This window comes from Podarcis tiliguerta (assembly GCF_965153285.1).
Source record: "Podarcis tiliguerta genome assembly, chromosome: 1".
In the NCBI taxonomy this organism is placed as follows: Eukaryota; Metazoa; Chordata; class Lepidosauria; order Squamata; family Lacertidae; genus Podarcis; species Podarcis tiliguerta.
This window is the reverse complement of record NC_139534.1, coordinates 32,607,182-32,621,846: the sequence shown is the minus strand read 5'-3', so window position 1 is coordinate 32,621,846 and position 14,665 is coordinate 32,607,182. Positions and strand designations below refer to the sequence as shown.

At 42.5% G+C, this 14,665-nt stretch overlaps 1 long non-coding RNA gene across 1 annotated transcript in view; it reads right to left on the bottom strand.

Moving 5' to 3' along the window:
* The window catches only part of LOC310665389, a 40,759-nt gene extending 26,359 nt beyond the window's left edge, over window positions 1-14,400 (bottom strand). The window contains exon 1 of the long non-coding RNA XR_014505449.1: window positions 14,327-14,400. This is a non-coding gene — a long non-coding RNA (uncharacterized lncRNA). The remainder of the gene's footprint in view (window positions 1-14,326) is intronic.
* Between the last annotated feature and the right edge of the window lie 265 nt (window positions 14,401-14,665).

Here is a 14,665-nt window from a genome sequence, read left to right as displayed (position 1 = left end):
TTATTTGCACTGGCCCTTGGGAAAGTGGCAACAGGAAATAATTTCACAGGTAAAGTATTCTGGAAAGTTGAACTAATTCAGCAATGGTTTTTTGGGGGGTGGAAATAGCCCTCCTTTTAGTGTTCTCGTTGATATTAACACTGTTCTATAGGACCAAGTTGCACAGTAGATTGGCATGGAGTTTTCGCCAAAGAAAAGTGATACCACATGGGTAAGTGAAACTGCACAGTATGAGGAGAGAAAGACCAGTGTGCTATGCAAACAGACTGCTTTGAGAATGGCCACTTACGCATTGCGCAAACAAATGCCCCCTCCCCGCAAAAAGAAGTACATCCCCAAAAAGAGACAGCAAAAGAAGACACAGATTTGCATTAAGCTTATATGTGCAGGTATATATGTAGAAATGCAAAATTTGACGTTATCACTTTAAATTGAACAGAAATGTAACACATCTTACCATAGTGGGGAAGTCAATGATCAGGTGACCGTTGTGCCTTTTCAGTTTGCTGCCTAAGTATTTAGTGTTGAGATAGGCCACCTCAAGGAGGACCCCGCTCTCCCTTCTTATGGTTCCCAGACTGAACAGCCCCTCACACAGGAGATTCCTTCAATCAGAGGACTCGCCTCTGTAAAACAGGAGAGAAGGTGGTCCCTCTTAGCCATACTTGGCAGCAACCATCTGCCAGCACATATAGATTGCCGCAAAGGTTTTACAATGTGTTGCATTAACTAACGTTTGAAAGGGCACCCAACCGTGCTTCTGTGTATCTGGAGAGGGATGGTGGAAAAAAGAGGGATGCAGATTATTATGAGGCATTTTAAGTGTTCAGCCCAAGTTACACATTGCTATCTAGGGAAGAACCTTTTTAATTTTACATTTATGTTGTATATTGATTTCCTTTGAAAGTGTTGACAAGGGCTGTTACTAGTACCTGTCTAGTTAATACTTAATGGCGGTTATGCTCCTATGTCAAATGGGAACAATCTCACCTCGCACACAACTGAACACATTTCTGCACACATATTACTTGTGCAGGGGTTGTTGTTGTTGTTTTTTAATCTATATGTTCAAACCTAGTTACCATCTATGTCCATCTATGAAAAATGAAAGTCTGCAGGCAAAATCATTTCTCCATGTTTATGGCAGATTGCACTTCACTATTATTAACTGAAATTTTTCTGGTGGTCTCTCAACATGTTGATGCTGTTTTGTGAGGCTGTTTGCGGAACAGCTCGTGCTGATACTAACATATCTCTGTGGATTTGGAACAAACAAAAAAGCAAAATGTTGGGTCTAAGCCGAGATCACTCATTTGGTTTCAGTTGGGTTTTTTTCTTTCCCAATCAAAAAGCACCTCTATTTTTTATAATGACTTTTGGCACCTCTCTCGTTTTCTTGCAGTGGGAGGGCAGGCATTCATTTCTTACTTCCAATAGGCCAGAAGCCATCCAAGCAAGCCCCAAATGGACAAATGCCCAATGATGGATGTGTTCTGCCCCTGAAGTAGCCCATGTGATTGTGGGCATGGCTAAGGACATGACTTCTGATTGGCTGGTGAAGAGAGCTTCCCAATGATGTAAACAGACAGGCTACTGGTTCCTATCAAGCTCAGTGAAACCAGTTCTCCTCTCAGTATGGCCCTTAGGGACTACACAGCTCATGCCTGATTTTCTTCCCTCCCCCCTTTTAATTAAGAAGTATGTAGCCATTTTTGTTAGCAATGCCTGTGAGTGCTCCTGTAGGGAGAGCAAAAGCATGCCAAGATAAACGGAATGTGTTGTAGGTGTTAGGAAGACGAATTAATTCTGGATGAGCCAACCTCAACTTTCAAATTTCCTAACCTCCATCTGGTTAGCTATGCAGCTTTAATATTCTTTTAACAGATGCTTAATTTCCCTACCACCACCTCAAATGTATTTTACACATGTGATTGCATGCTGCCTCCTGAATCATTCCTCAAAGGGCCTAACTAGTACGTATGGGGCTGTGTACACACACAGCACGTTCAGAGCACATGTAAAACGCCATTTCCTCCAAATAATCCTGGGAACTGGTTTATTTAGGGTGCTGGGAATTCAACCTCTGTGAGGGGTAAGCTGGAGTTCCCAAGGTTCTTTGGGGGCAAATAATGTGCTTTATGGACGCGGGTGGCGCTGTGTGTAAAACCACATTGCCTAGGACTTGCCGATCGTATGGTCAGTGGTTCGAATCCCCGCGGCGGGGTGAGCTCCCGTCTTTCGGTCCCAGCTCCTGCCCACCTAGCAGTTTGAAAGCACCCTTAAAGTGCAAGTAGATAAATAGTTACCGCTTTATAGCGGGAAGGTAAACGGCGTTCCGTGTGCTGCGCTGGTGCAGGCTCACCAGAGCAGCAATGTCACACTGGCCATGTGACCCGGAAGTGTCTGCGGACGGCGCCGGCTCCCGGCCTCTAGAGTGAGATAAGCACACAACCCTAGAGTCTGTCAATACTGGCCCGTACGGGCAAGGGTACCTTTACCTTTACCCTTTAATGTGCTTTATACGTTATTTAATTGTATGGTGTGTATGCAGCAGGGTCCCAGGCCCCAACGAGCTTGCTGTTTGCAGGCACAAACTTGCTGTTTGCAGGCACAAACAGCCCCTCCTTCTCTGTCTTCTTGTCATACCAGAGAAGCCCTGGGAGAGTAAGCAGCCCCACCTAACACTCCCCCTTGGTCTCCCCTTATGTTCTTAGAGCAAGCAAGCAGCAAACTGTTTAGGAAATATCTGTTTGTGTTTTCAGATATACATTGAGAGCTCTGTGGTGGAAAAATTGTCCACAAAGGTGCACAAGGGACAAGAAATATGGGCACCAAATATGATTCTGAAGAATCATAACTTTACTTAATTGAAAGAGGACCACCAAAAACTCATGGACACTTAGGTAAAGGGGTACTTTGGTACATGACTGCTCAGACTTGACTTAGTGACTGTTTTTATCTAAATTGGACCAATGTACTACAGTGGATAACCAGTTTCTTGGGGAAGGGAGTAAATTCTTGTTTTATATGTTTTGCTGTTTTATTTGGGGAAACTCTCTCTCTATATACAGTGGTACCTCGGGTTACAGACGCTTCAGGTTACAGATGCTTCAGGTTACAGACTCCGCTAAACCAGAAATAGTACCTCGGGTTAAGAACTTTGCTTCAGGATGAGAACAGAAATTGTGCTCCGGCGGCAAAGCGGGAGCAGGAGGCCCCATTAGCTAAAGTGGTGCTTCAGGTTAAGAACAGTTTCAGGTTAAGAACAGACCTCCAGAACGAATTAAGTTCTTAACCTAAGGTACCACACTATATATATATATATATATATATATGCTTTCGTAGATTTTCACGGGTACAGGAATGCAGGTTTTGGTGTCCTCGGGTGTCTTCCCGTGTAAAAGTTGGGGTGTCTAGGCGACACCGTGTAAAAGTTGGGGTGTCTAGCTCTGTTCCAGTAACAAGAAGCCGAAAGCACCAGCCTGAAGATGACGAGTGAGACCTCGTCGAAACGTCGCCTAGACACCCCAACTTTTACACGGGAAGACACCCGAGGACACCAAAACCATATATATATATATATATATATGGGGTGGGTGGGTGTGTGCACACACACACACACATATATTCAGAGAGAGAGAGAGAGAGAGAGAGAGAGAAGAGGGATAGAAGGATTAACTATAATCCGTGGTGGATTACATATAGCTTAACCAAAATAAATTATTACCAAATAGCAACAATGTATAAAGCCAATGAAAATGGAATATTCACAACTGAGGGATGTATAGCCTCTCCTTTGACACTCCTATTTATTTATCTGCATTATAATGGTGGAACACCAAGATTCTGCTTCATAGGATAGCTTATCAGTAGAATCTAACCCTCATGGCAATGTTCTGTCTCCACTGTTAGAGGCAGCATTCTCCTGAATATCAGTTGCTGGAAACTGCTGGATGAGAAAGTGCTGTTGCACTCAGGCCCTTGTGGGATTCCCAGAGACACCTGGTTGGCCACAGTGAGAGCAAGATGCTGGGCAAGATCCAGCAGGCACTTTTTACGTGCTTATGTTCATGACACCAAAAGCTCACATAGGTCAAGGTGCAATGGTAATCCCATATTCTGGCACAGCTTTCTGTTGAACTGGAGAACAGGTTCCTGCACATTCAACCAGGTACTCAAATAGGGTTCGTGATGCTCCAGGACACATAACGGTAGCATGATGTGTGAAAATACCTTAAGCTCTCCATTGCAAACCTCCACAGAATATCTGAGGAATAAGGGCCCTTGCCAAGCACTACAATATTTCATGTGCTCCTTCTTCATAAAATGATGACAGTATGAGTAGTTGGGTCTAGCAGAGTTATTCCTGCAGTTCACTTGGTGCAGAAACAGCTTTAAAATCGGAAGGTCTTTGACAGCTTAACTTTCCTCCCTCCTCGTCTCCTCCCACCTCCCTTATTATCAGCTGCCACACAAAGAATGAGAGAAGAATGTGATAATGTGTTCCATTATCCTTTCTGTCCAGCTTTTTAGTGGCTGGCAGTATTTGCTCCAGTCTTGCCTCCGAGCCGTATATTTCAATGTCAAGGGGGCTTATGCAATATTTAAGCTTGCATTACACTAAATTAATCTTAACATGAAAAATCTTTTGATTGCATAGGATGTTTTTGTCACTGACTGATTGACTAATTCATTTTATTCATATAGAAAGAGTAAGTCCTGACTCCTGTATATAAGCAGTAAGGACTGGGAATTCCTGTCTGTCTCACACTAGTTGAAATCAAACTACTGATGCTTTGCAAAAATAATAATAATCATCATTATTTGTTCTATTTTTAAACCGTCTTAGGACTTCTTGGAGGGACGTGGGTGGCGCTGTGGTCTAAACCACCGAACCTCTTGGGCTTGCTGATCAGAAGGTCGGAGGTTTGAATCCACGCAATGGAGTGAGCTCCTGTTGCTCGGGCCCAGCTCCTGCCAACCTAGCAGTTTGAAAGCACGCCAAAAAGTGCAAGTAGATAAATAGGTACCACTCGGGCAGGAAGGTAAACGGCATTTCCATGCACTGCTCTGGTTTCGGTGTTCCGTTGTGCCAGAAGCGGCTTAGTCATGCTGGCCACATGACCCGGGAAAACTGTCTGTGGACGAACGCCGGCTCCCTCAGCCTGTAAAGCGAGATGAGCACCGCAACCCCAGAGTCGTCTGTGACTGGACCTAACGGTTAGAGGTACCTTTACCTTTAGGACTGCTTGGAGCATATTTGTAAAAACAATACAGTTTCAGGGTATATCTGAAAAAAGAATAATTGAGTAATCATAAAGAAGACCTTAGGAATGTCATAAGAACCTCACTGGATTAAACCAATGGCCCACCTAGTCCAGTATCCTGTTCTCACCATAGCCAACTAGATGTCTATGGGATGCTCACAAGCAAGATCTGAGTGCAACTGCACTCTTCCTATTTGCAATTCCAAGCAAATGGTATTCATGGACATACTACCTATGACAGTGGATGTAAAACTTAGTCATCAAGGCTAGTTATAATCATAAACAACAATCATTTTTAAAAAGAAACATTACACCATCATATAAGTACTGTAGCAGACATCATAATTACCCTGAGCTTGAACAATCAATTTCTTCCAAAAGCCTGGGTGGAAAAATAAGGTTTCTTTTGGGTGCCACTACCAAGAAGGTCCTATTCTGTATCACTGCACAAGGGGCTACATTTGCCAGAGGGGCAGTGAAACAGACCTCCCCCGCTGATCTCAGGGCGAGGGCTCGCTGATATACGGAAATATATTCCTTCAAAAATGTGACTGTGTCGCCAGGGATACCAATATGATAGGAGTAGTAATTTCCTGATCAGGAATAGAACAGGTAATCTGGAACAATGGCAGAATTGTTGTTTGTTAGGAATGTGAGTGAACTGTATAAAATACTAGTTACAGCAACAATCTGAATCTATTGTGCATTTCACATAGCTCATTGCCTCTAGAAGCCTATGTAAATAGACCTTCGATTTATTTGAAATTCTGATTATCTACTTTTATGTCCCCAAGGCATTTGGATAATGATTGGAACTGCAAATCTCAGAAGATCATATTTTGATGTAAAACAGGCAATGGCAGAGAAGACAACCGAAGTTTAAATATTATTACCCGGGATTCAGTTTGCTCCAGAGCGGTTTATATTAAATGGGAGTGATTTCTTGCTCTTTCAAATGTTGCATTTTATTTTTTATTTTTTTACTGAAGCAACTTCTGCATCCAACAAAGCATGAAACAAACTAACACATAGATCATAATATGTAGCAATAACACAACAGCAAGTGATATGCAAGATTTGAGAAGCTGCAGTGGGTGGCAGTATCCCCACACGCACCGTCATACAGAAAACATGTGTGATTGTTCCGTGTATCAGTCTACATCTGAATCAGATTTTGTCCTTCAGTTAAATTTCTCCTGTGTACAAAATCTGCGACATATTTCGGAAGGTTGTTTACCTGTGATGCAGTTGGGACACTTCCTAAAGATAAATTCTAACTAAATTCTAAATAATGTTTCCGAAGTTTGAGGAGCCGGCTCCCATCTGTGTATGGATGCAATTGGATGCCAGTTTGAATCGGGGCAATGGACAGAACCTTTCAAAACCACATTGATTTTAAACATTGATTTCCAAACTGCACTTTGTTTGTTTCTTCGAATTCCAGAGCAACGGTGGGTGTGGTGCTGCTAGTATGTAATGTTTGAACCAGCCCTCATTCTTTGGCTATATCTCTGATTGAAAATTGAAATGTTTAGATTTATTAGTCCCTTCAAAGCCAATGAGCTGAAATTACTAGTCATTGATCCTAGCAGTAGGCAGCTAGTTGCTGAAGGCTTTTTCAGTAGAAAGAATTAAATAAACAACCAAGCTAATACTTCTGGATAAGGATATGCATACCAAAATGCATTAAAGGACATACAGTGGTACCTCAGCTTACAAACACCTCGGGTTACAAACACTTTGGGTTACAGACTCTGCTAATCTGGAAGTAGTACCTCGGGTTAAGAACTTTATCTCAGGATGAGAACTGAAATCACGTGGCGGCAGTGGGAGGCCCCATTAGCTAAAGTGGTACCTCAGGTTAAGAATGGTTTCAGGTTAAGAACAGACCTCCGGAACGAATTAAGTTCGTAACCAGAGGTACCACTGTATAGCATCAGTTTAGTGAGGCTTAGGTGGGTAGTGAGATGTGCATAGAATGTCCATCTCCCCAGATGCCATCTGTAGCCATTTCGGGGGGGGGGGGGTGTAAGTGTAAGGCTATATCCATTGCTGGATCCAGGAAGTGCTGCTGTTTAACAATATGGCTGTTTGTTCTGCACTTGGGAACGGAAGGTACAAAATCCTACCCAGACATTTTTGACAGAAAAGAAATCCAAGTACTTTGCATAAACCAGGACTTTTACCTGAGACTAGTGAAATTTGATTTCCAAGCTTTCTGATTTTAAACATATATTTCATGATTTGACTGTACTGCCAACTATAACATATTTAATTCCATTCCCCTGTTGCTGCTGTTGGTTTTTTTGGTGTGTTTGAATATGACTTGCTTTGCACTGAATAATGAAATTTCTTTTCCCCCACCCCCACCCATGTTCCTTGATGCCTCGCCTTCCCAGGAAAGGGGGGGGGGGGTATCCCACCTTATTACTAAATACAGGTCTCCTGCATGGACTAATTTGCTTCACCAAAACAGTGACCATTGTCAAATGCTTTGCATCACCATGGAAACAGTTGCCTTGGCCATACAAAGATCTGAGTACGCTACAAGACTCAGAGTTTCGGAGGAGTTGGACCCCCTTGTTTAAATCACAGAAGAAAGGTTTTAAGGGTAGATCTCTTGTAGTCTTCTTCTTCTTTTTTGCAGTCTGAGCATTGCAGCACATTTGTCTTGATATAAGAGAGAACAGAAAACGGCTTTACATCCCTCCTCTTCTCACTGCCTGCTCATGCCATCACTCCAAGCACACAGAATCACGAATGCTTGTGCTGCTTCTGCTGCTGCCGTCGCCACCTGACTCAATCAAGTGGAGTGCATTGGATACCCACAGGCTACAAGTGCTGGAGGGGGGAGGAGGAAGAACTGACTTGTATTTTAATTAATAGTGTGATACAGTATCTCAGCAGCAGCAGCAGCTAGGCCCTTGGCAAGCTGATTTGCTGCATTCCTTACTTGAAGTATACAGTTTTCAAACAATGTGTGGCCAGTTCTGTCTCAAAATTTCTCTTGCAAATTTGTAGCATGAACTTTAAAAAAATTGTAGGGTGCGGTCCTTCTCTTCCCATGCCCCACTCCCTTCCCCAAGAAAACAAGGAAAACAAGTAGTTAAATAAGCTTCCACAATGAATTAGTTGCTTATAAAGGGAGAGTCTGGGCTCTTGGTAAAGAAAGAAAGGAACAGGCTGTTAATCAAAGTGAATGTTAAAACCAGTGCTTTTTTTCTTTAAGAATGTTTAGGGGTACTCCCATTCTGACTCAAGAAAATCACCATTTTATAGTTCAAATGGGGGGGGGGGGATAAATACAGTAAATGGACAAAAATACAAAGATTCACAAAATGTTTAGGGGTATGCATACCCCCAGAAAAAAAAGACTAGTTAAAACCCTAACACTTATGGAATTGTAATGAAGAATCAAATGACCAGGTAATCAGAAAGATCCCTGAGAGTCTCAGAATAAACCCCTATGATTTAGAATGCTGATCTAGATGGACAAATAGTTTGATTTGTGGTAAGGCAGTTTCCTATTTTCCGGACCTCCACATATCAGATACCAAAACCTTCTAACCACTTACTCTTAAGTACACTCTTGGAAATCAAGGCAATGTACTGAAAGAGTAAACTATTCAGTTTCAGGTTCATGCCGTGAAATCGGTCCCTCTGATATCCATGGGTCTAAAGTGGGAATGGATAACTTGTGTCCCTCCAGTTGTTGCTCCCATCATCCCTGACCATTGGTCAAGTTAGTGAAGGCTGGTGGAAGTGGTAGGGCAGCAGAAGGCCACAGGTTAGCTATCCTGGGTAGCTTTTCTGTTATATTGTGATATGATATAGGAACATAGGAATCTGCCTTATACCAAATCAGACCATCTTGCTTAGTGTCCCTGCACTGCCTAGCGGCAGATCTCCAGGGTTTCAGGAAGGCGTCTTTTCCAGCCCTACCTAGAGATGCCGGGGATTGAACCTAGGACCTTCTGCATGAAAAGCAGGTGGTCTACCGCCAAGCTATGGCCCTTCCCTAGCATATGGGTCTAATTTTATCTTTTAGACTATTATGGTTGGCATATATAGCCCCCTCCCCATCCTTCCTCCGACTTTAAAAGTCACTGGGGAGAAAGACAGAAATCCAAGCGAAACTGTTTTGCTTTCCTAATTGAGTATCCTTAAGTCACATAGTCTTATAATATGCACACATTTTGTAAAAACAAAACAGCCCCTCACATAACAAATTAACAATGATTATTTATGCCCTCAGAAACCATGTTACCCAGCAGTGTTGTCAAAAGGTCAACCATTGCCTCAAACGGTGTAGAGCGCACAATGACCTAGAAGTACCATTGATAATGACCCTGTGGTTATGAGTCTTGAAGACTTAATCATTTGACATACAAGCAGCCCTAAGGCAGGCATAGCTGGCATTTTGGTTACCGAAACATGCACAGACAATATGCATTTTAAACCATTCTTGTTGTTTCTTTTGAAAGAAAGTGTGCCTGAGATAGCCAGTGGCCTACACAGTGTCCTTTATTGTAACTGACTTCTCACTGCTGAAGCTCAGCGAGTTTAAAGAACAGGGCTGCCTACCATGCTAAGAATAGGGCTTCGTGTTTATTTAGGCTTTTGGTGCTCGCTCAAAGCACTTTCCATATATTATCTTGGCAATCTTCACAGTGACCCTATAAGTTGGGCCCAACTTGTCAGTCCCATGTTACAGATGATAAGGTTGGGACAGGCTGAGAGGCTGTAACTTGCCACAGGCCACCTATGGAGCTCATAGCTGAAGTGAAATTTGGGCAGCCACTTCTAATTTGCAACAGCAACAACAAAAAGAATAGGAAATGCTTCATATGCTAGATTTTAGGTATAGCTGCAGATTGAGAAATAGTTACTATTGTCTAAATAAAAATACATATCCCCAGAGCTATTTTTCTATAACAAGAGGTGCTGGAACTCACCATGAACACCTCCCTTGTTCTTTTATAGTGGCAATGATGCCCACCTGGGAGGTGCCAGAACTGAGTTCTGGCTGAAAAAATGCCCTGCACATCCGCTGTGATCTGAGTGACTTTTCAGTCTGCTGTCCAAATGCTGACTGTTGATGGACAACTTCAAGACTCCTGCTCTTCCCCCATAAGCTTGGGCTGACAATGGAGGGTCCTCCTTTTCCAAGAAGGACACAAGACCACCTGAAGCAATATGTGAACCAAAGACTTCCGGCTCATTGCATATGCCCTGCACTACCAAACCGCAACACTCTGTTTCTTAGCTGCACGCAGTACAACAGATTGCTCCATAGGGAAACGTATGTAAAAAATGCCACACACATGTAATGCAACATCAATGGAGATTTCTGGGACTTTGGGGAGGGTGAGGACTAACTCATATCAAAAGCTTGAGGGGAATGGGTTGCTAGTTTTTGCATAATGCCAGTTATTAGTGCAGACATGTCTGAATTATCCCTTAGTGTGTTTAGAAATCCTCTTAGAGGTTGAGTGATACACCTGCTGCCGTGGTCCTGTGCTGCCAACCACAGCAGAGCTCAGTGGAAGGAGAAGCCTGCCAACCAGCCAAGTCTCAGGGGGAGTACTTGCCTGGAGTCAGAGTACATAAACAAGGTCCAGTCCAGGCCTAAGGTCAGGAGTATCTCAGTTCACATAGTCAGACAATCCGGGGGGTCAAGAAAACCGAGGGTCCAAGGCCATGAGAAGCAAGAAGCAGAATGGTCTGGTCAGGAATGACAAATGTTGTTTCCAGAAACTGACAGAGGCTGGAAACCCTGCTTAAGAAAGCTGGAGTCAGCTGGTTCTCATCAGGAGCAAGAAGGTCGATCAGCAGTAGGTGGAGTCACTTTGCCTTCTGCTCCTTCAGGCTGCTGCTCAGCAGGTGAAGCCGACTCCTGGCCCATGACACCTGCTTACAAACATCTCCATAACAAGCTGCCTCCAAAACATGCACTGCAGCAATTGCACATGAATGGTGTGTCTAGTTTTTACTGCCTAAGCCTTCCCACTGTGCACCAGTAAAATCTGGACGCATTGAAAAAGGTATGGTTTTGGATTCAGGGTGAAATAAATGTCTCCAACTCATCCCAGTGTAAGTCACACTCACATTTCAACATACTACTTTGGTCTTGAGAATTGACCTTAGAAACCCCATTTGCCCTTTGCACCTACTGGTCTGTTTGGAAGCAATGGGGCCATGCTCTTCGCAGATTGTGTGCACATTGTTTGGGTTATATCACACACACACACACACACATATATCTGGTTGTGCTCCTATCCCTTAAAAAAAAAATCTGGTATGCACTAGATGATTGTAATTACTGCAAAGCTTGATGGTGAGCATGCAATTTGCATCAACAGCTACTTGGCTTGTAGTTCTTAAGCACTGACAACTTTGTACAGTATACTGTCAGAATGTAATGCAATAAGCCATTATCATATTTTGATGGAACTATGACAGCTAAGTTGGGCTCTTACATTTCATGATTTAAAAAAAAAAAGGTTTTGCTGATTTAGCCTTAATACATCACACTACACACACACATACACAAACAAACAAACAACTGTGCTTTTAAGAAAAATGATTGCTTCTGTTATGGATTTCACGCAGCTAGGAAAACAAACCCGTCTACTTGCCATATGTTCCATTTTAATAAACTATACATTCATTTCGTTCAGCAACTTCAGCCTCTGGCTATCCATTGCCCTGTATATTAGTTTTAAATACACATTGCTTGCAATAACACATATCTGCCTCAAGTTAAGAAACGGTTAGATTTGCTTTATATTTGTGGTCCCATTGAAAACATTTATTCAATCCAAGGGAAAAATAAATGTGCTCCCTCAGCTCTGTCAAGTATAAACTGTTATTGATCCTCTAAATGAAATTTGTCCATGCTGATCGATCAAACACATTATCCCTCACCCACCCACCCCGCAGTCCATTACCAGCAATTGGAAACTCTCAAGCATCAATAGTTGTTTGATGGCACGGGCCTATAAATTGAGCCTATAAGCTTCCAATATCTGAGTTACTCTGCTTTGTTCTTCCCATGCCAAACAGTTCAACCTCTGAATATTTTCCCTTCTGAGAAGAAGGCTAAACAAAATTCAATTCAATAAAAACATGGATGATATTTTTGTGTCATATAAAACTCAAACAGCAGAGCAATGGCCATGGGTCTGGAAAGAAGTTGTTGAGAGAGCCCATGGCATTGTTCATATAAAAAGTGTTGCAGACAATCTACGCTTTTTGTGATATTTTTCTTTATCTTAGTCAACCTCCTAGAAAAGGGCCAAAGAATTGCTCCCAAATGTTCTCCACCATTTTTTGTAGTAGCCACCATTTTCCTCTCACAATGCCCCAGAACAACTCTGTGTCTGAAGCATTGTGGAGGATACAAAATGGTGACCAAGCTGCCAACACACTTGCTGCTACTGCCACTTGCAATAGCATTAAAAGGGGGGGGGGGATATTGTGCTACTGCAACTACTAATGGTGAGGAATCTTTGAGAAACTGTTGGCGAAATGCAGTGAAAGCACCCCCAAATTTCTCTGCTCATAAACAGAGTGGAGAATTTTAAGGGACCATTTGTGTAAAACTCTAGTTAAGACTTGATAGACTTTAGGACTCTTCAGCTCTGATGTGACACTAAAATGAAATACTCCATATAGATTCAGTGAGTAGAAAGGTGTAGGCCAGATTGCTTAGCATCACTCCCCAAACGGACGCTGAGACATGATTTTACATATTTGAGATCGCAGTCCATTACAACTGTGCCATTTTATCAGGGGACTGAGTAATATTAGCTACGAAAAATGGCTATGGGTATGTGTTGAAATGGAAGAGCATCACCCCCATGTACCATTTTGTAAATGAGGTCAGGAAGCTATGCTCAGGAAACCTCGGCCGACTGTGGGCAAACCTACTGGTATGTTCATTTGTTGTTGCTCTTAATTAAAATTAAGGAAATCAAAAATAGATTAGAAGGGTTGTTGCCAGGTTTGCTCGTCAGGCTGCAAGGATAAGGGAAAGTTATCGAAATCAATATGCTATTGATTGTGTGTGTGAACATGCTGTCTGATACCTTTTCTTTTCCTTGAGTACGCTAAAATATATGATGTTTGTGGTCTGTATTATTTTTGATGCTGTGGCCTAACCTTGACATACTAATGGAGCTAAGAGCTGTTGGTCCTTCCACGTAGATTTCAGCTTGCCAAATGAATGCCAGGTTCATTCTTTTAAAATTATTGATTAATTAATTGCCCTGTGCTGACAATGCTGCTATTTGTCACAGGCGAAAAACATAAAGTTAAAATATTTGCGCCTGTATGTAATAAAATCATGTGGGAAGATCAGTTGCAGATCTCTTGGCATAACACGCCCCTTAGGAACGCCCACAAATCCTTGGATCAGAGCCTCTGCCTGTAAAACAAAGTGAATGCCATCATAGAGTTCGACTATTGTTGCTTTATTTAAGAACTTCATTTCAGGTAGATGGAGAAAACAAAACAAAACAAGGGACTCTTGTCTCAACAGTTAGCTATCATGAAGAACTTCTCCTCTTTTGCTGTCAATAGCTCATACGTTGGTCTTCCGTCTTGCTGATAGGTAATAATTTTCAAAGCAAGCTTAGGGAGCCGTGACTCTTGATTAAAACTAATAAGGGAGGGAGACACGGGTTTTTAAAAATCTCTCAAGAAATTATTACTGACAAGTCTCCCTTGAATTCCTATACAGAAGAAGAGCAGTGAGAATTTAAATACTCGGACTGGAGAAACTAATTAATCCAGTCTCCCTCCTCAGCCTTCATACAGGAAGCATGACTATCTACATCATTCAAGATGGCCACTTGCTACTAATGCTGTATATTAGCAGAAATCCGTGTGATACGTTTACAACACACTCATTGAAACCACAGTCTCAACCCCACATATCGGGTACACTCCAGCCAAGCCTAAGTACTTTTTAGGCTTACAATCTTATCAGCGGTGTCTGGTCCATTAGGAAAAATCCAGCACTGCTCCACCAAGCCCAGACCTCACTTCATACTTACAGTTAGTCCAGGGAATGGCGCGGCTGGTCACCTTCCTTCTCCTCAATCTCAGTTTTGCCCTTGTAGAACTCAACAGGAAGCAGAATGAAAACAAAACTAGAATTAATTTCCCTGTCATTGACTTTGGCTCCCCCTACTGTTGGCCTCCCTGCCTTCCACCCTACCAGTCCTAATCTGCAGCAGTCACCTACGCAGAACCCTACGCACACTGACTTGAGAGCAAACCTCTTTGAACACAGTAGGACTTCCTTTCAGAGGAACATGCGTAGGGTTGCACTGGCCATTCATTACAGTGTAACTATTTCTGTGCATGCTCAATTTTTGTTTCCTTTGAAATCA